This window comes from Peromyscus maniculatus, chromosome 1, assembly GCF_049852395.1.
Source record: "Peromyscus maniculatus bairdii isolate BWxNUB_F1_BW_parent chromosome 1, HU_Pman_BW_mat_3.1, whole genome shotgun sequence".
NCBI classification, from domain to species: Eukaryota; Metazoa; Chordata; class Mammalia; order Rodentia; family Cricetidae; genus Peromyscus; species Peromyscus maniculatus.
In genome coordinates, this window is record NC_134852.1 from 174,948,203 (window position 1) to 174,970,847 (window position 22,645).

General features: G+C 43.6%; 1 long non-coding RNA gene across 5 annotated transcripts in view; it reads right to left on the reverse strand.

Annotated features, from left to right (window-relative positions):
* Positions 1 to 22,645, reverse strand: part of LOC102914763 (uncharacterized) — a 119,935-nt gene that overhangs the window by 63,328 nt on the left and 33,962 nt on the right. Inside the window, exon 1 of one of the 5 annotated variants that reach the window (XR_013047860.1) lies at positions 251 to 463. The exons of the other annotated variants lie outside the window; for them this stretch is intronic. This is a non-coding gene — a long non-coding RNA (uncharacterized LOC102914763). Of the gene's footprint in view, positions 1 to 250; positions 464 to 22,645 lie in introns of those variants that run through there. 5 annotated transcript variants of the gene reach the window in all.

The window sequence follows — 22,645 nt, forward strand, 5'->3', positions numbered from 1 at the left end:
GAAAATTCGACTACATAACCTATTCTGAGACTGTAGAACAGGACTAGAAAGTCTTCAGAATTAGGAGGAAAGAACAAGCCCCCTAGCCTGGCAGAACCTAAAGGAATAAGGAAGACTAAAGACAAGATAGGGTCAGGTATTTGCAAGGCTAGAGTCCCAGGTAAAAGAAGACTCCACCATGAAAAAGACTGTGACCAATTGATTCCTCAGGAGCAGTAGGAAGCCAACCTGCCCTGTATGGAGGACTCACCACCGAGAGGCGCTGTTGAGTACAGGGCCCCTTCAATTCACTCCATCCTGTCTACACTTCTCTGATGGTGATGGCGTTATTATTCTGTCCTGGGTAGAGGAAAGGAGATTCATCGTTCCATACATCCGTGTCAGGCTAGAGTTTGGACTTTATTCTGTGACAGGAAGAAAGGGACTAAAGAATTCTAGACAGAGCATGTAGCACATGACAGTGTGGCTGGTGGAGGAGGGAGGGAGGGAGGGAGAGCAGGACCTGTTGAAGGATTCCTTTGTAGGCAAAAGTGAAAGGAAGCTTCACAACTCGGTTTTATAAATGTTCCCTGAATCCCTACTGTTTGACCAGCACTGACCACTATCTTTATCTGAAACAGCACCCTCTCACTCAACTTTCTGATGAGCTATGTCTTTCTCAGTAGAGGACTATGCTTAAATGCATGCCCAAGGCCCTTGCCTCGAATGCCAGCCTCCCAGGAGCATTTGTGCCATGGAGAACAGCTCTACACTCTGGCTGAAGATCTACCTTAGGCTGCTGCTGCATTCTTGGCTTGATAGGGTTAATCTAGAAGTACCAGTCAGCTTGCCATGGTGGTGCAACTCTGTGACCCCAGCCCTTGGGAAGAAGAGGCAGGAAGAGTGGTCAAGGTCAGTTTGGGTTACGTTGTGAGATCAAAAGACAATAATAATGATGATAGTAGTAGTAATAAAAGTATCAGTTAGTTCTTCTTTTGGCCATCGGACTAGAGATGGTACAAAGGAGCAAGTTGGATAAGTATAGCCCAGACCCTTGGGCTGCCAGCAGTCATGTGCCTGCAGGTTGGCTGCGCTGCAGAGGGAATCAGTCTGCCAAGAACAAGAGAGAAGAATATAGTCACGAAGACAAGAGCAGATGTAGGAACCAAAAAGATTCTAGACTCTTCCTGAGATGTAGCTATAATCCCACATTTAGGCTCTAAAAACATATCAGTATCCTTAAAATAAATACTTCTGTCATACACTGAATTATGTCCCCAAAGATACCTTTGTTCAAACCCCCAGAACTTGTGGCTATTAGCTTGTTTTGCCAGGGTGAGTATCCCGAGATGGGGGAACGATCCCGGTTTATACGTGTGGATCTGATTGGAAGGAGGGGAGTCAGAGTCAGAAGGCCAGGGACAACAGAAGCAAACTGGGAGAGGGGGCCTGAAGCCCAGGAATGCAGGAGGCCTTTAGAAGCTGGAAAGGACAAGGACTAGACTCCTCCCCAAGAGTCCCTAGAAAGAATCAGACCTGCTGCCATCTTGATTTCAGGTCCTTAAGATACACTTGAATTTACAGCCTGCAGAACTATGGGAGAGCATCATGATGATTTCTCAAAGCAGCAGTTGGGAATGAACACATGGCAACCCCACACCCAGCATTTTTTCAAGTGAAGCTATATCATGCAGCCTCCAAAATCTTACTATTGCACATTTTTTGGGGGGGTCTCTGTGATATGTTCTAGCCCAGGCTGGCCTCAAACTCATGACCCTCTTGCCTCAGCCTACTGAGTACTGTTAAGATATATGGTATCCAGCTGGCTGTGGTGGTACCTATATGTCCAGGCTTGGGGGTCGGAGAGAAACATTGGCATATTAAATGTATACATTGGTCAAAAATATATCCTGGCTTTGAGACGTGGAAAAAGAAAAGAGTATCTTAGAATTATGAAAATAAGGCTAGATATGCCCTTACAGCTCAGCTATCTCTCCTTCTGTGGAGCATTCTGTAACCTACCCCAATGATCTTTCCTTGCTTCCCAGACTTCAGACCTTACTTCTTTATCCAACTGCTAAGTTTCTTTGTCCCTCATTCCTCTCAAGCCAGTCCTTAGAGACCCTGGGCACATTTTCAGGACTGAGCTGAGGGCCTGACACGGAATTAATGAAGAAATGAATGCATATTCCAGCTCAGGCCCTGAGCAAATTCCCCACTGAGCAACAATAACACACGTCACCATATGAACCTGATTTTGCTAAGCACCATAAATAAATAACATAAACAAATCCCCCCTTGAGTGTAGCATGTGCTTTTAATGTACATTCAAATTTGCGATGGATACAGAGCCAAGTTGGAGGAACCAGGGTGGGTTTCCCAGGAAGGGTGAGATTTGAACTCAAATACCTCAATTGTGAAGGTATGTGATGGGTGGAATGTCAAGGTAAGGGGGAAATTCAACGAAAAAGGCATAACCTGGTTTTTTCAAAAGTCCTAACAGCGTGAAGATGCAGTAGACTCCGGAAAGCGGTGAGAGACTCGCCCGGGCTGGAGTACACACCAACGTGCGGTAAGTAAAAAAAAAAAAAAAAAAAAAAAAAAGACAGGTCCAGAAAATCTGGGCTAGAGCTAAAGATGACACAAAAGACAAACAATAGAAAAGCTAATGTGGGAAATAGACAGGACTCACCAGTGAGATAAAAGGGCTACAGAGGGCTAAATACGGGAGAATCTTCTGGGTGGACATCACAGAGTGAGAAGAGGCACTAACGGGGGAAAAAGGGAAAAACTGAAGATGACGCCAAGGTCTTAAGTCTCAAAGGTGAGCCTAAATATATAGAGAGGGCAATTGTGTATTGTCACCGAGCGCCAAGATATTCCCCCCTCCCCGACAGATGAGTGAAAATGCAAATAAACTGTGAAACAACGTCAAGTAAGTGAATTGAATGAACGAACAAATGGTGACAGTCCTTGACCCAGTCACAAGACAACACAAGACCCAAGTCAAAGATACACGAGAACTTCCACTGATACGATCTGAGCTGAAAGGTATTTGGGGACTGTGGCCAAGAGTGCTTTAGTCACCAAGGTATTCTTCCCTGTGTGATATGTCTGAATAAGTCCTCTGTGAGCCTCTAATCTAATAGCAGCAAAGTAAAACATGCAACAGTTGCCCCTCTGGGGCATCTCAGGCATGCCATGAAAGCTAACTTGGCCATGGGAAGAAGCTATAGGAGCATTTCAGTGGAAGGCCCCCAGGTCACTGGATGCTCATGAGCAGCTGATACTGACTGAGAGACTGGAGATTGACAGCAGCAAGCCACAAAACCCAGAGTCATCCCACCTTGTAGGAGAGGCAGCTTAGGGACCCAGTGGGTCCTTCTCTACAGCACCCAGATGCCTTCCCAACATGATCTAAATTACATTGTTCTTGCTTATGGTTATCTCTGCCTCTGCCCTCACCCTCACCCCTCAAACTTAGGTTTACTTTAAGAACTTTGGTCTGCTTTACCTTGCTTTTTATTTTTTTTTTATTTTTATTTTTTTGAGACAGGGTCTCTCTACATAGCCCTGGCTGTCCTGGAACTCCCTAGGTAGCCCAGGCTGGCCTCAAACTCCCAGAGATCCACCTGCCTCTGCCAGGATTAAAGGTATGCACCACCACACCTGGCTTACCTTGGTAGTGAACACAACCATGCCCCATTCCCTAAAGTGTTTTCCCTGTTTCACAAAGAAAACTGATCCCTAGTGTCCCTTGGGTCAGTCTTACCAAGGCACCCATTTTGCTAAGCAGGACATATGTGGACTAGGCAGAGAGGAGAGTGGATGAAGGAATGGAGTATATTAACACACACAGGCATGCACACACACAAAATGCTGTTTTATTTTGTTTCCTTTTCACTGTTTTTGAGTCGGGGTCTCATTCTGTAACTCTGGCTGGCCCCCAAACTTACAGTAATTGTTCTGCCCATGTTCTCTAAGCGCTGAGATTACAGACATGAGCCACTATGGCTAACCTCACAGATACTTTCAGTAACTTCTTTTCCTTAGAGTTATATATATATATTCCTTATATATAGCCCAAGCAAAAGAAGAGAACTGATGTAGCCTGTTGTCACTGGCGTCTAGAGACTGGAAGCGCTGTTCCTCAGTTTCCTATTGTAGGCTTTCAACCAGACTTGTCTCTGCTCTCTGGGCTTCTATGCTCACAGTGGAAGCTCCTGTGGTTCACTTTTATTCAATCAATTTTGCTAGGCCATTAGCTCAGTCTGCAGTGGACAAAAAGCAGGTCAGCTCCATCATGTTATACGGGCATGTCAAAAAATGCCCAAAACCAACCTGATGTCTTTCCTAACACATTCTCTCAATTCCTCTGTCTGCTACAGAGGTTTGCAGGTTAGACTAGGCCTGTGGTTCCTTAATTTCTTGATTTATAACCATTTACTGTAGTGTGCTAAGAGCTAGGAACATTTAGGGGGTCGGGGGAGCTAAGATTTGTACAACTATTTAAAGAGGATCACAGAATAGCTAAAGTTCATCCACTGTCACCAAGAGAAGGCTCCAGGAAGCCCAGGTTAAGACCCAACAGGACCCCATGCAGGCTGTCAAGTGGAAAGCACACAGTCACCCGGAGCCTCTGTTTGCAGAGGAGACCCAGGTGACAGCTGTCTGCAGCGGTACCACAAGCAGCAGGCACATGCTCATCGCCCTCCGCTCTCTGCAGCTGCTAACAAACACACCAAAGTCGAGACAGTCAGAGCCTGAATGAAGCAAGTCAAGCTGTTCCTAATGCAGACAGTGGAACAGTCTGCACCTTCTAGGTCTCCTGAAAAATAGCGGCTGCAAGAGAAAGCCGTGCCTGCAAATGAGAGCACGGTAGTCACCTCAGATTGTCTGGAAATCTGTCTCGAGCGGAAGAGACTGGCTGCTAATAGGAACGCCAACCACCCTTTGGAAGCAAGCAGCCTTGCCTATCACGGCACTGTGGGCTTGACACATTGCTCTCTGTCACAATGGGTGCTCTCAGTGATCACACGCTGCTGATCCATGTGCACAATTGTTCCATCTCTTGGTTTTTCCAGGGATTCTTTGACTCCCCCGGAGTCGTCCTGCTTCCTCTATTTCTTTATTTATTTGTATAGGTATTTTGCTTGCATGTATGTCTGTGCATCATGCTTGAACATGGTGCCCAGGGAGTACAGGGGAGAGTGTCGGACCCCCTGGAACTAGAGTCACAGATGGTGGTAAGCTGCCATGTGGGTGCTGGGACTCAAACTCAGGTCCTCTGGAAGAGTCGCCAGTGCACTTAACAGCTGGACTTTCTCTCCAGCCTATTTCCTAATTATGAATTGTTGATCATACACAAACACAGAAAGAATAAGAAAATGAACATCTATACATCCTCCATATTTACAACAATTGTCAACATTTTGCGGTTTGCTTCTTCTATCTCTATATAAACTTCCTTCTGATGCCATATTAATCAAAGCACTTCACTTCTGTAGACGTGAACATATCTCCCAAGAATAATGATCCCTCCCATCTATGGTTTCTGAAGTGTTATCATGCATGAGGAAGCAACAATGATTCTAATGTCATCTAACATCTGGTCCAAGTCAAAATCCACAATTATTTCCAAATTCACTTTTGTGACTATTTTTATTATTTTCTAAGCCAGTACATTTGATTGTCACAGTTCTTTGGCCTTTCAGACAGCAGCTGCTCCCACAGCACACTCTTAATTCTCATGAAATTGAGTTTCCAAAGACTGCAGGCCAACGGTCTCGTTGACTGTCTCACATTCTGAATTCATGTGGTTGTTTCCCATTGTCTTGGGTCATGTTCTTCTAGTCTCTATATGTCCTATAAACTTATCATACTCTGGTTAAACATATTTGATAAGAATGGGGCTATTACTCAGTGGTAGAGTGCATGTGTAGCATACACAAACTTTGTGTTCAAAGCTGGGCACACAAAAAAAGAAAGAAGGGAAGGGAAGGAGGAAAGGAGGAAGGAAGGAAAAGTAGGGTTGCTCAATAAGACTACCGTACAAATATCTTCCACATTTTAGTGTCACACCAGAAGGTCACCAAGTTAACTGTTCCAATTAGAAGTGATACTGTCCTTGATCATGTGGTTAACGTGGCCACCACCAGGTTTCTACAGCGTAAAGATATATTTTATCTTGGTAATTCATATGAGAACTAGGAGGTGATATTTGGGGGTCACATGACTTATTTCTCAATGAACTTTGGAAGAACTTCTGTCCCTATCAGTTATTCTAAAACTCCCTTTTGGAGCTACCTAATCCAAAAGAGCAATCTTCCTCTCACATTCATGTGAGGCAAGGAGTTCAGGCCAGGCGGTGACGGCACTCAGCTTTAATCCCAGCAGAGGCAGGAGGGTCTCTGTGAGTTCGAGGTCAGTCTGGTCTTCAGAGTGAGTTCCAGGATAGCCAGGACTACACAGAGAAACCCTGTCTGGGAAAAAAAAAAGTGTAGGTCAGATCTGCTTGTTACTGCTGTTGCTTCCTGTTGTCACACAGTGTCACCATTGAAGGATACTCCTGCACAGTCCTAGGATTTTGGTCCGTCTTGGGAACCTGCCACTTTTGTCCAGATCCCTGCACAGACTGCTGTATTCTACAAAGGGCCAAGTCCTTCCCTCAGTGCTAGGAGCTGTATACGCATGCCCTTCCCCTACCTTCCCCAATTCACACAGACTCTTCTCAACACGCAGCTCAGCCCAGGAATGCCACCTCACAATTGGTCCAGCATCTTCTACTTCACAAATCCCCTGACTGACTGGTTCCATTCTCTCCTGCAAAGACCCTGCTACAGGGCAGCAAGCACATGAAGTGCTTCTTATGATTCTCCCTTTCCTGTCATCTTTTTCTTGTCTTACTGCGTGTGCTTTAGTTCTTTGAGAAACCAGACAACTCTGGTATAGAACTCATACCAAAATGTCTATAGGCACCTAAAGTTTCAGCTAATAAGGCTAATAATTTCCAGCATCTAAAAAGACCCAAATGTTGTAACCCCTAATAACTATCTTCTCCTGGCCAGGAAAGAAACAGCACTAGGTCTCTCAAGACAGTGATATGCTAAGACGTGCTTAAACACTCTGTAGGGAGTAGGGAGCCCCTAAATTTGCAGACTTTGTTAGTTTCTATCAAGTGAATATTCCATCTATTACTGATTTTAAACTAGTAACCAAGGTATGTCTTGACACCATAATCAGTTGTCCCAACAGCACAACATAGCTCTAGCAGATGGTGGTGTTTATCATAATTGCTTCCTTTCTTCATGATTTTACTGCTTAAATGTTCAGAAACCTGAAGTTAAAACCCCCTTTCCTCTAGGTAATTAGAATAATATTGAGCTTCTTTTGCTAATACTTTGTATATGAATGGCATCCATGATGCTCAAAGTAACTTCAGTTGATAATTTTCATGGAGGCCCAGGGCACCAGTATGGAAGTAGACCTCCATTTACTTGGGCATTTGGACTGGTCCCAGCTCAGAGCTATTAAAGATAGTAAGGAATATTCCATTGAATCTACACTTCAGATTGGAGTCGCTGATTAGTCTGGTAAGTATAGCATCAATGTTAATGGATTGTATAAACTTCCAGTGAATAGTTTACCAAGTCGTCTTCCCTCCCACTGTGTCTGAAATTTTGCTCTGCTCCATGTTGTCAGTTATTGTCAGTCTATTTAGTGTTAGCCTTTGTAGAAAATGCATAATGATGTTTCATTGTGTTTTACAGTTTATTTTTCTGATTGCTAATTAGCATATTGTCTATTGTTTTTGGTCATTTGAATTTCCCCTGCATTTCAACTGCCTGTTTCTCTCATGCCTGGGTTTGTAGGGGGTATTTTCACATACTCAGACAGGGAGCCCTCTGCCAACTATAGGAATTGCCAGTGTCTCCATGGCTTCTCTTTTTAAATGTGGGTCCTTTTATGAATATGCATTCTTAACTTTCCCTTTATGTTTAGAGCTTTTTGTATTCTCCTCTAAAAATTTCTATTCCCCCTCCCCAAAATTAACCACAGCAAAATTCAAAGTAGAAACTGGAAATTACTACTGAAATGTGAAGAAATGACCTGCCTCATACAAAGCCTCATGTACCCTTCTAAGAGAAGCAAGGCTCATAACTTAAAAGCAATGTGCCCTTCCAAGAGTGTTCTCTGTAGGTGACAGCTACAACCTGTCCATTTCAAGAGGATCCACCTTCCAGGACCCAAAATTATTGCTGGTCCTCTGGACAGAGAAAAATACAAGCTCAGCTTAATCTCTGTTGGACCCTCCTATACACTCTCCCTTATCTGATACCTAGAATGATCTTGTGTTTACATGATATAGATGTGTTCAAGTGTTTTTATAGCTATTAAGAACTTCCTTCATAAGGTTATTTGTGAATCTTATGACTCTATATGTTATAATAAGTTAACTTCTCCTCAAAACATGCATACTGTGGTAAGTATAGCAGCGTTGAAGCAATTCAACAGAGTAAGATAGCTCTAAGAAAACCAGGCATACTGCATTACCTGCACAGACATCACTGCCCTCACAGGAGCTAGCATTCATTAGGCATCTGTAATTGGAAGATACTTTACATAAATCATTCCAAGAAGTTCTACCAGGCAGCTTCTATCAATTCCAACTTCATGAAATTGAAGGCTTGAAAGTATTGTGATAGCTCAGTAAGTAAAGCAAGTGTTATGGTCTAAACATCAGAGTTCAGATCCTCAGAACTGATATAAAAACCAGGTAGATGTGACAGCAGAGACAGAGAATCTCCAGCACAAGCCAGCTAGCCAGACTAACCAAAACAGTGAATTCCAGGTTTCCGGAGAGACCCTGCCTTGATGTACAATATGAACACTGATAAAGGAAGACACCTGGCATGATTGCCAAGCCTCTACATACATATATGTGCACCTACACCACACGCACATGCACATATACGCTCTTGCAAAAATCCAAAAAGTCCAATATTGCAAATACAACAAAAAGTGGAACTCAAATTCAAACCCAATTTTTTTGAATGCCAAAGTCTATGCCCAAGTCTATGCAAAGCCTGGGTTTGGGTTCTTTAACTCTTTGCCAAAGAGCGACTCTTCCAATGGAGCTCATTTCACAGACCTGTCCCAGGGAACTGTGTTATTTGAACAGATGTCTCCCATAGTCTCAGGCATTTGAATACTTGGTTCCCAATAGATGGCACCTTTTTGGCAGGCTTAGAAGGTGTGGCCTTGTCAGAAGAAGTATGTCACTAGGGGTTTTGAGAGCTTAAAGGCTCTTGCCATTTCTGGTTTGCTCTCTCTGCTTCCTGCTTGCCTTTCAAGACAGGAGCTCTCAGCTGCTCCCACTGCCATGCCTGCCTGCCTCCATAGTTCCCTGCTGTGACAGTGAAGGTCTCTTATCCCTCTGGAACTGTAACCCAAAAATAAACTCTTTCTTCTATAAGTTGGTCATGGTGTTTTATCATAGCAATTGAAAAGTATCTGAGACAGAACCAAATAATATCATAGCTCTCTGCCCACCATATTTATTTAGGCAAAATAATACCTAATTTTGTGTTTATTTTCTCCAAATACCTTTGTAAAAAGAATATAGATTTAAAAGTTGAATAAGGTACTTTAGGGTGGCAATTTAAAACAAGTATGACAGGTAGGGAAGGAAGGATCAGGAACCATAAATGTCCATTTCCTGAGCTTGCTGTTAATCTAACTTGAAATGCGTAAATGTTTCCTGCTTCTACATCACAAAAGAATGACCACAACATCCCATTACTTACTGTTTTGACAACACACAATCCATCTAATCCAACTCACCTGTTGGAAAGCAAGGGCTCCTCTGAGCATGCCAAGAGATGACAAATGGGGGACGAAGGGCTCCTGACTGCAGCTCATTCATCATGTCTCCCAGGATGTCAGACCCAGGGGAGCCGATATATTCCATGTGGCAGACAAGAGGAAACAGACCACCAAAATGGCTTCCCAAGCCTCTGAAGCTTCAGGCTACAGCATCACAGTCCACTTTTCTTTCTATTTAGCATATTAGTGCTAGGATCTCACCTTTTCTTCAAATCAAGTCTGGTCACATGTCTTCGACTGTCTACTTTCTCAACTGGAGAAAAATCAGCCCTGCTTCCTGAGACCTGGGTCCACGCCATCTAGCCCAACATGTGTTTTCTCATTAAATAGCTACCACAACCCAATGAGTAGGCGTTGGTGCCCCCTTTTGATGGAATGTTATCTCTTGGGCGGGAACACAGTGTCAGGTCCCAGCATTGAGATATAACCTCATGTCTGCAGTCCGAAAGCCTGCAGTCTTGACCCTTCTTTTCCGAATCTGTCTCCCCTCAGTTCTGTGAAGGTTTGTGTGTACCAGCTTGGAACCAAACGATTTAGACTTCTAAGATTTTGAGCTAGGAAAAAAGCCTGATCAAATCATCGCCTTCTAGGGGCTCCTCGTCTCTCCTGTCAACCACAACATTTTCTTGTTAGGCCAAGCCATTCTGTGGTTGCAGTACTCTTGACTTCAGGAAGCATATCAAAACTCAGTAAAAGCCAGGCACTGTTGTGCATGTTATTAATCCCAGCACTCAGGAGGCTGAGGCAGATGGATCTCTGTGGTCTACATAGCAACTTTCAGGACAGCCAGGGCTACATACAGTGTCTGTCTGTCTGTCTCTCTCTGTCTCTCTCTCTCTCTGTCTCTCTCTCTCTCTCTCTCACACACACACACACACACACACACACACACACACACACCACCTTGAGTAGAGTTGGGGATGTAGCCTAAGGGTAAAGCACCCACCTAGAATGTGCAAGACCCTGAGTTCACTCCCCAGCCTTACACGGAGGATAAAACCTCCAACAAAGATGGAGCCACTCAGTTTTATATATCTGTAATACTAACCTTCAAGAGGCTAATTCAAAAGAATCACTTAAAACCAGCCTGAGAACATAGTGAGAGCTTCTCTCAACAAATAACCCCTCCATCATGTAGAGTGGCATTATGGTAGGAGACAACCCTAAACCTGCCTAATTTAAACTAAATATTTAAAGACTGCTGTCTTACCTGTGACTTTATCTCTAAATGCTGCCATGAGGATTGGATGTGGTATTTACTGTAGCATACTTTGAAAACGAAGCTAATCCAGCCTTCTTGCTTCACAGTCAAGGAAAGTCAAGTTGAGCAAGGGTGAGTGATTTGTCCCGACCATGAGCTGCTAAGTGGTTTTCCTGCCCTTCTCTAAACCATATATTTGCCCTTGCCTCTAGATCAGGGAAATACACACTCTTGTGCCTAGGGTCTCCCGGGTTCTCCTCCTGTTGCCCTCCCTCCCACCAGAGGCTCTTGGTGCTTCACTCTCCCTTGGAACATCTCCCCCACCTCCACCCCACCAAGTGCCTCTCTTCACGGCTGTCTTAGTCAGGGTTTCTATCACTGCAATGAAACACTATGGCCAAAAAGCGACTTGGAGAGGAAAGGGTTTATTTGGCTTACACGTCTACACTGTAGTCCATCATTGAAGGAACCCAGGGCAGGAACTCAACCAGGGCAATAACCTGGAGGCAGGAGCTGATGCAGAAGCCACGGAGGGGTGCTGCTCAGTGGCTTGCTCCTGCTGCTTCCTTATAGGACCCAGGGCCACCAGCCCAGGGATGGAACCACCCACAATGGGCTGGGCCCTCCCCCATCAATCACTAATTAAGAAAATGCTCTACAATCTGGTCCACAGCTCAATCTTATGGAGGCATTTTCTCAATTGAGATTTTTCTCCTCTCAGGTGACTCTAGTTTGTGTCCAGTTGACATAAATCTAGCCAACACACTAGCCATCTCAGAGGCAAAGACATTTAGGACACAGCCAGACGAGAATGACTAGGAGACCTGCTAGCTATGTTACTAAGCAGTAGTTTTGCAGCATTTGGTCCCATGGTAGGTTGTGTTGTTGTTGTTGCTTTGTTTTGTTTTTCTCTTTGAAATTACGGAGAACTCCCAGAGAGCCCAAAACCAAACAAACAAAAATGAGTGAGAAGAACAGCATTGTGCTCTATATTTGCAAACCTCTGTGGTGTTTGGCATAACAGAAGACAGCTGGATCCTCATGTCTGGTTCTGCAGACTGTCTGTTTCCATCACATGTTATTCAGACCCTGGACAAGTCTCTGCACATTCATAAGAGACTGAGAGTGAAAGGCTTGCTCTGAGAACGGCCCTAACTTCACAGACCCACTGGAAGAATTCCCACTAGCCTCTCCCCACAGGCTGTTCCATGATCATACACTGAAAACAGTACATGAACGAATGTGTGGTCAAGAGATCTCAAATGCTGGCGGTCACTTACTAGCCATGTGACCTGGGCATTAATTAGTGTGTGCATAAGAGAGAGCCTCATACAGACAAGCAGGTTCCCCCTCCCCGGATGTATTCCAGATTGGCCTTAAAATCACTATGGGGAATCTGTGGCTATTATGTTGAACTGAATGGTGTTGTAAAATAATAATAAAAAAATTAAAAAAAATACTGAACAACCCAATTAAAAAAAATCACTATGTAGACAACCATGACCTTGAACTCTTCATCCTCCTACATCTACTTCTGAGGCTTGTGGATTACAGGCTTGTGCCACCACACCTGCATTCATATGGAGCTGGGGGTTAAACCCAGGACTTCTGCATGCTAGACAAGCACTCTACCAATTGAGTTATATCTCCAGTCCCCAAAGGCTTTTTCAGACCGTCTCCCAAATATACTTATGAAAAGGGTGTGGCGAGGGGGGGGGGGTATCTTTAAGGACAGTGCCTGGATACAAAGAAATTTTGTCCAATGATGGAGTATCAGGAAGATTGGGGAGTGAAAATTGAAAGTAAATTGTGCAAACATTTTTATCCCTTGGACTATCCCTACCTAGAGTCCCTTGATTCACAGCATGCATACCTTGTGGGACATTCCAGCTATGGACGCATGAATCCTACTTGTGCCATCTGTTGTATCTGAGCCTTTCAGACCCCACTGACTCATTTGACTCACCTCTGACCCACAACATCAAGTGAGAGGTTCTCTCCCCCACCCCACCCCCCAAAAAATGTTGCCCTGAAGACAAGAGTCCCATGGTTGAACATCCCATTTGGACCTGCTGTTGAGGCTCTCTCTCCAATGCTTTGGGGAGACTAGGGGATGGGGGTGGGGGTGCTCTTACCTTCCTAGCCACACCTCATGCTGTAAGCATAGATGGGATCTGGGACTCATCCTGATCTATTTCCAAGCTAGATAATGAGCGGGGATTCTTAATTAGAGTTAGTTCTTGGGGAATTGTTGCTGTGGATGTTATAAATAATGGAGTGTGGTCTGCGTTGAGGATTGTGAAAATTAGTTTGGTATCTGGAACACTCTGCTTCTCCTCCTCAGCCATCTTTTATAGCTACCTAAGACCAGTAACAAGCTCCAACACTACATTCCTGCCACCAACACAGCAAGGACTCAAGGAATTTGGGGGCTGGGAGTAATTTTAACTCTCATACATCCCAACTCCCATTTAAAACATACCCCTGAGAAAGGGCATCAGGGACATAGCAGCCCTGACTCTCAAGCACTCTGAAATTCAATTTGAGCCCAGTTGGAGACACATGACTGAAATGTTTGAGGAGAGAAAAAGCTGTTGATGGCAGAAAACACAAGTGCTGTTTATTATCTGCCTCCCTCGGCAGGCCATTAGCCATGTGGGAGTCAGGCCGGTGGCACCAGCAAGTAAGGGCTACACACTGTCAGGCTAGCAAGCAGGGACGAGGAAGGGCACGTAGCTCACCTGAAGGGGGCAGCACCTGCAGCTGCTGGTTAAAGGCTGAATGGAGCTTCTGATTTTCAAGAGAACCCAGAAATCTAGATTTATTTTTAAATGTGAAAACTCCCTATATTTAAATGCTTCCACTTTTAAAGATTATATATACATATATATACACAAATATGTTCAAAAGTTCCCAAACTTTTTAACAACATTCTGTGTTGTCAGTTTGTGTCCTATATCCCCAAATCTCATTTCTCATAATGCAGGACAATTTCACCACACAGGATGATAATGCTCCCTCCAAGAGCAATAGACTATCTAATAAAAAGAAAAAAAAAAAAAAAAAAAAAAAAAACACCAGACATGGGAAACCTCCCTTCAAGTTGTCAGTCAGGAGAGTCTAAGAGACTCCCAAAATAATATAGGCTATTGTCATCACCCTTGATGCCTCCCAGGACTTGAAGGTAAGACCGTATTGCTGAAGGCACCACACACTTTAAACACAGGACTTAGAGAGGATTTGAGGCAGAACTCACCTGGAAGCTTCATCATGCGCTCTCATAGTATACAAAGGTGTTATGCAAGCTGCCAAGGAAAAAACAAACAAACGAACAATAATTTCCCCCAGCTGTAAAGTCTATAAACCCAACAATGACCAGAATGTCATGTCCTCGAGGGTGTAATAGTGGCACTTACATCTTGGGAGTAACCAACAGCCATCTAATTGGTATTAAGGCCCACTCAATAGGAGGGAATGCCTGCCTGTGGCTGATGAAGTCATAGACCCTAGAGCAGAACCTGCTACATTTCTAAACTTTTATAATTCCCAACTGCATTCAAAATATCTATCCTTGCATTCACAGGTACACATAACTCTCGCCCTTCATTGAAGAAGCTTCTTTTGAGACAGAGACCATCACAGAAATCCACATCTGGTCAAAATGCAGAGAACAGCTGACTATGGGTGCCCATCTCATGCTGACACATCTGTATTACTACAACCCCTACACTAAGGCTCAGGTAACATTGTGGAAGAGGGACAGGAAGTTTGTACAAGCCAGAGGATGAGGATGTGTGCTTGGAGACAGTGTTTTCTATATATGACAGGGAGCTGCACCCATGAAATCTCAATAGCATGTTTGCTCAAACAAGACCTACACACCTACACAATGACAACACCAGTTGACAACACAGTGTGGATGGGGAAATCTCACAAGGCCCCACCCCTAGATGAGAAGCTACAGGCAATTAATGGCTTTTAAAAGAGGGAGGATAGGTCTTCTCCAGGATAAGCTATCTGATAGATTATCCAGTTGCAAGTGGTTAATACTAAACATGTGTACTTACGATTAATATTAAATGGACTCTGCATTATATTTATATATACATGTGTGTATGCTTGTGTGTGTGTGTATGTGTGTGTATGTATGTGTGTAAAAAATAATTAAAGAAGAGGACATGAAATTAAGAGGGAGTTGGAGGGTCACAGAAGGAATTGGGAAGGGTAGAAATGATGTAAATACAGTACTTGGGTAGAAATTCTCAAAAATAAAATGGTACATACATGGAGCGAATGAAGCCCTGAGCAGACGTGTATAGTTGAACATGGACACAGTGGTATCAGTGACCAATGGCTCAGCTACAGCGGGTGGGCAAAGCCTATCATAGTCTTTCCCCCACCCCCATATTTACTGCTCCCCTACAGACACTGTTCCTCCCAAGATTAGCTAAACTTGCCTCTTTGTTTAACTGTATGTAATACCGCTGCCTCTCTATTTGTATGCAATAACCCCAACTCCTTGTTCAGCTGTATGCAATGACCTTGCCTCCTTATAGGTAATAAACAGGGGGCTGCCATGTCTCCATCCCAGAGCTCAGTCCACGTGACCCCAGTTTTTCTGTGTCTGTGTGCCTGATTGTCTTCATTCCCTCCTCCCTAGGTAGCTATAGTCCACTCTAAGACAAGCAGACATGGAAGTAGAGACTATTTGCTTAGCTTTTTTAATGGAATAGTAAGCCATAATTTTTCAAAAACTTACCTATGGATAGAGGGATAATAGGAATGGAGAGCAAGGCAATGGCTTAATTCTTTAACATGGTTTGCTTTATTGGTGTAATTATCAAGATACTTAATATTTTACATGATTACCCCAAAGTTAATTTAATACAAAAATAACCCAAAAGTCAGACCCAAGACAAAGGAGATAAACCTAACAAGGTGTCTAGTTAGTGGCTTAATCAGAGAGATAAACTATTCCACATCACTTTTATCGCAATCTATAACTGAATAGTTGATACTTAGTTACTTTTCTATTGCCGTGAAGAGACACTCTAGCCATCCGGGAACTTAGAAGAAAGAGTTTATTTGGTGTTTACAGTTTTGGAGGGCGAGTTCATGATAATCATGGCAGAGAAAATGGCAGCCAGCAGGCACAGCACTGGAGAAGTAGCTAGAGCTCACATCTTGAGATGATAACCATGAGGCAGAGAGAAGACAGCTAACAGGGACTAGTGTGGGCTTTTGAATCCTCAAAGCCAGCTCTCAGTGACACACCTCCTCCAACATGGCTACATGGCCTATTCCTTCCAAAACAGTTCCAACAACTGTAGCCCAAGCATTCAAATATATGAGCATATGGGGGCCATTCTCAATCAAACCACCACAAGACTCGTATATTATTGGTTGTGATTTGTTATTTGGGGACTAGTTTGTATATTGTAGAATAAAGCGGGAATTTCAAGTTTCCCTTTGAATATATGAAACGTCTTTGTTTTACTTTATTTTGAGATAGGCTATAGTCCAGGCTGGCCTGGAACTTACAGCAATCCTCCTGCCTCAGACTCCCAAGTGCTAGGGTTATATGTGTAAGATACCATGCCCAGCAATATGTTTTACCTTTAAAAAGTAAAGTCGGAGGCATCCTCCCTTGGAGCCTCTTCCATTTAAGGAGTTCTTTTCTAGCTTTTCTCTAATAAATCTGTGCTCATCCTGCTGTTTTAAAAATGTTAATTAGCCAGCTATGACTTCTCAAACCTATAATCCTAGTGTGTAGGAGGCTGAGGTAGGAAGACTACGGTTTGAGACCATATCTCAAAAGAAGAAAAAGAGAGAGAAGTAACATAGGTAAAATGCAGGGGCTAGAGGTGTAACTCAATAATAGAAGACACAATGGGGTGTAGCTGGGTATAGGGGTGTAGTAGAGTATATGTTTAGCATGCCTGGGGCCCCAGGGTGAATCCCAAGAACTGGAAATTAAATGTTTCAGCTCTGTCTTCTAAAATAATAACCAACCCAGATAAGTGAGCTCCTTGGGCACCCAGATGGTGATATCTAAAGATTGCTCTCTACTACATGAAGTATGTCTACCCAGAGAAATAACTGGTTCTTGGTCTGAAACCAAAAATAAACGAATAAACATAGACCATCTTATCAGACTGAAAAGCAAAATAGCAACAAAGCTCCCGAGGATAATCTAAGCAACCAAGATGTCAGTCTGAAGATGGAATGATTGGGCCATCAGTAAAGACCAAGACTGTAGTAGATTGAAAATACAAGTATGTCACTCCCTATATGTTTATAGTGCTTTGTTTAAAACATCATCATGGGCTAGGAAGGTGGTTCAGTGGGTAAAATGCTTGTTATGAAAGCATGAGGTCAGCCTGATCTATACAACAAGTTCCATGATAGCCAGGGCTACATAATGAGAGCCTATTTCATAAAACAAAACAGAAAACAGCCCTCGTTAACTTGGAAAACGTTAGAGACGAAACATTATCATAAAAGGTAAAGAGCAGAATGAAGCTTGATTTTTCCCAAGCAACTGTGTGTCAAGATGATCAAGAGAGTTTATAGGAGAACATTCTCTTCACTTCCGAATTCCAGAGAGGCAAGCTAACGCAGGAAAACTAGAATTCTAACATTGTGTGATCGTAATAAGTTAATGGATCTCATCGATGAGTATCGATGGCTGCTCACAACCCTAAGGGGAAGACCTTTGGATCTCTGTGTACCGTGCCAAGGCTGAGTTCTCAGAAGAGAGAAAGGGACAGAGGGCAACAGAGAAGGAAGTCAAAGAAGGGGACAGAGATGATCAAATATCTGGCTCTATCATCTTGTGTGTGCCACAGCAACAGAGAAACACATGTGTGTGCTCTGCTGAAAGGTTGCCCAGTGGTTTGATAACCTTTGGTACCATGGCTCCCAATCCCCTAGAACTCTCAGGGAGCAGTACCTGCCACTGAACATGGCACTCATTTCCAGTGCTGCTGAGGCAGCCAGCTCAGTTCTCTTCTTGTCTTCTGCCACCCTACCCTTAGAGTAAATGCCATCAGCTGAAGTTCCTGATCGCTTCCATCAATACTTCTAAAGATGCAGCCTTCCCTGCCACCAAGGAGGACGAAACTCCCTCTCTAGCCTTTGTATGTAAGTATTTTCTACCAACAGCCATGCTGACTTTGAACACCAGAAACCTGCATTAAATGAGGAACACAGGAAAGGGTTACAATGAGATTTCAGCCAGGCATGGTGGCACAAGCCTGCAATCTCAACAGTTGGGGTGCTGAGGCAGGAGGATCAAAATTTCCAGATCAGCCTAGCTACATAGTGAGACCTTATTAAAAAAAAAATCAGTGAAATGTCTATTTCCATCATTTCCATATATGAATAACACTCAGACCACCAGAATATATTAATTATATAATTAATTGTTAGTTATATAAAAATGGAAGCTAAAAGAACATTTCCTGAACCTCAACACGCAGAGAACTGTGACTTTTCGACAGAGAGGGATTTTTGGTATATTGCTAATATAGCACTGAATAGGACGAAACGGCTTCTTCAAAGGTCTAAAAAAGGCAGAACAGCTCCCCTGCTTCTCAGTGTCTCAATCTTTTCCATATTTAGTGAGTAAGAGTCAAAAATATCAAAACTCCTGGGAAATTCTCAGTACGAGAATTTATTTTTGCTTAGCATAATTTAGTCCCATTTGTGGCTGCGTCATGCAAGACTCAGGATCCCTTATACTTGAAAGCAAGAGCAACTCGAGACATGATTGTCAGTTCAAAGTCAAATGGTCCCCTATCCTTTGACCATTTTGGAGCAAATTCATAGGAAATCAAGAAGCAGGATGGAGAAGCCAGAGAGTCAGTGGATAAGAGCGCTTGCTGGACAAACATGAAGCCCCAAGTTTGAATCCCCAACACCGGAGTAAACATGGAAGATGGCTGCATGAACCTGAGACAGCAACATTGCCTGGCAAAGACAGGCAGATCCTAGAAGTTCACTGTCAGCCAACCTAGCTGAAAAGGTGAGCTTCCAGTTCCATGAGACACCATCTCAAAGGCACAATGTGAAGAGTCAGCATCTGGTCTGGTCTTTGCACGTGCACAAACATACCGTCAACACATGCATACTCTCACATCACACACACACACACACACACACACACACACACACACACACACACACACACACACAATTAGTTATTCTTTATTAAAGAAAGGGATCAAAAAGAACAGGATCCTGGCCTCAAATAACAAATAGTCCTTAGAGGGAAAGTCCTGAGCTGGGTGATCTCACCATCTCTTGTACTGATAATGACAGTGGACCAGCTTGTATTATCTATGACCACACATTAAAGGAAGCAGATTATGACAAAAAAAATACCATTCAGAGAGCAGGACATTGATTTTAATTGCTCTTAATTTGTACTGCAAGGCAGAGAAAAGACAAAGCTCCCGGGAAAGGAATGATTTTTTTTTTAACCCAAAACTCTGAGATTGCAGTGTGCAGGAAGACACCTCACTGCTCCAGCCATTCTGGAAAGCTAAAAGAAAACAGTATTTCTCCTTCCCCAGCCACTGTGCAGACCTACACTCCATCTCAGTGGCTGATTTAAAAAACCTCAAACCTAAAGCAGCAGGCAAAGCCGCTGAAGGCATTGGGGGCAGGGCTGAAAATATCAACTGAAGGTGCTGGAGAAAAAGTAATCGGATCTGTGTCAAGCTGTGATACCTGTACTAGGTGTTTTCTATAGTCTATTTTTAGCATCCATTAGTAATGGCTGGTTTAAAATTAGTATCATCCAACGTCGAATGAATCTTGAGAATGAAGCTTGTCCCCAATTGACCTATCTGCTTTTCAAATTGCCAGACAGATGCTGCTGACAGGATCCATCATGTTCAGGGATCTTTGGTTTCTGATCCAGCATTCGGCCGTACAATTGGAGAAGTTTATAACTTGATGAAATCCTAAAAAGCCATGCAGTCTTGGACTGTGTTGCATCTTGTCATTGGAGGGCATGTGTCTGGACACTATACTGAGGACTTTGACTCTCGATGGATTTCACTGGGAAGGAGAAACTAGGGGACTTGGGGTATGGCACAGTAGTGAGACACTTGCCAGGCATATGCAAGGTCCTGAGTTCAATTCCCAGTACTACCAAAAGAAGTAAGGTAGATAGGGAGATGGAGATGATGGAAACAGAGATGATAGAGAGAGGGAATAAATATAGAGAGGGGAGATAAAGAAATAGTGAGGGAAAGGGGGAGGGCTAAATCCATAAATCCAGGCAGCTCCTACGACCTCCAGGTCCCTGATGTGTGTATTGGGCAGAGGAGGCAAAGGTGGGGGAGGCGCAGTGGCCACAGATTTGCCCCCTACTCACATGTGCCTCGTGTCTGGTGATATTCAGATCCATTCCTAAACCCTTCCATTTACCACTCCAGAAAACAAAACTAAGTCACCTAGGATATTGGAGTTTTATTCATCTATAGTTCAATGCAAATAGTAATTAATAACATCTGTACTTGCATTCCAAGAGGGCAATTGACTGAACTGTGGAAGAGAATGCTTAGACAAGGATTTTAGAAACCCAAAGCACTACATAAATATTGGTTTAACTTAATTAACTAAAAAGCAATAAATTATCTACAGAAATGGCTCCTTATGCTCCACCTAAATAGAACCACTTCTAGCTATAACCTGTAGATGAATTTCTCCAACAAGATAAGGAAATAAAACCAGATAGAATCACTGTGGTGATGCTGGAGACATTCTAGTTTTTGTTTTTGTGTTTGTTTCTGTTTTTCAAGACAGGGTTTCTCTCTGTAGCCCTGGCTGTCCTGGAACTCACTTTGTAGACCAGACTGGCCTCGAACTCAGAGATCTGCCTGCCTCTGCCTCCTGAGTGCTGGGATTAAAGGTGTGCACCCCCACTGCCCAGTTCTATTTTGTAATAATAATACATCCTCTCTTTCCACCAAGAGTTTGAGGCAGCACACAAGTGCTGTGGAAAATGCATTCATGGAGCTGGGGAAATGACTTAGTGGGTGAATGCTTGCCACAGAAGTGTGCGAACGGAGTTCTGATCCCCATCAATCATGTCCATGGGTGTAGCAGCCCACCTGTGATCCCAGGGTATGGAAGGTACAGACAGAGGTCCCCAGAACAAGCTGGTCAGCTAGACTAACTGAACCATTCAGCTCTGGGTTCAAGTGAGAAGAAAGATACTGTCTCCAAAAATAAAGTGGAGAGAAATTGAGGAAGATATCTGACATCAACCTTGGGCTGTTTGTGCACATGGCACACACACATATGAACATGCATACATGCATAAGCACACACCACATACAAATAAAAAAAAAGTACATACAATAAAGCAGGTATAGCGAGGACAGTTTTTCCTTTCTCTAACAGCTGGGTGTACCTACTGTCCCTTCATGGTGGCCCATGGAAAAAACCTTACCTGTAATTGTCGCATTTGGGAGGCAGAGGCAGGGTGGTCACAAGGTCTGACCCAGAATATTTAATGAGACCTTGTGTCAGGGAGAGAGAGGGAGGAGGAGTTATTGGGAAAAAAAAAAGGTGAAATTTGTGCATGTGATAGAAAAGCAATAGAACCAAGGGCAAAATGGCACCAGCTGGCAATATGGAAATTTTGGATCTGGGTTTTCTGAAAAACGAGGGGGTGGGGGGCATAAGTAACACAGTTGTGTGATTCTCACTTTTAGAAAAGACAAACAAGGTTTAGGTAAGAGCAGCCATAATCTCTCCATGACACTGAGGGTAGCCAACATCCATCCATGGAGCCCACTGCTTGCCCAGAAGAATGGGAGCCCAGTTGATAGTGCCTCTCCAAGAAACTCTAAATACAGAAGAGTTTGTGCCACTCAGAATGAGGATCCACTTGGCTTCTGGCTTGATTTCAAATTCTCAGAGCCACACCCCAAGGTAGCAGGGAACCTCATTGAGAACGGGTAACCTCAAAGCCAAAGCCAGTTACAGTCCAAACCGCCTATTTGCAGCATGCCTGGCCATCAGAAAATAACTTCACTCTATGATCTCGTCTCTCTCCTCTATGAGAAGTAATATTTACGTATTATGAAGAACTATTACAAGGAAGAAGAAACCTGTTTGGCAGACATGAGATTTGTGGAGTACTAAGGTCACGTCCATTATTATCAACTCAACTATCATATAGTCCACAGGAGTAACTAACAGCAACGCCCAGCATTTATCCAGAGTGTTAATCTCACATTTTCTCTTTGAGATCTTAGGTGTGCATCAGGGGGCTCGGGAGATGGCTCTATGGATAAAGGCCCATACAGCACATAGCTGTACAAGTGTGAGGATCTGAGTTTGAGTCCCCAGGCCCCTCACAAGAAGCTGAATGGGGCCACATGTGCCTATGAGCTCAGCGCCGGGGGCCAGTGTGGAGACAGGAGGACCACTGAGGTCTGTTGCCCATCAGCCTGGTTCAGTGAGACCCTGTCTTGAGGGAATAAGGCAGAGAGCAATGGAAAAGAAACACCAAAGTCCTCCTCCACCTTCAGCATGTGCATCACTGTGACCGTGCACGCG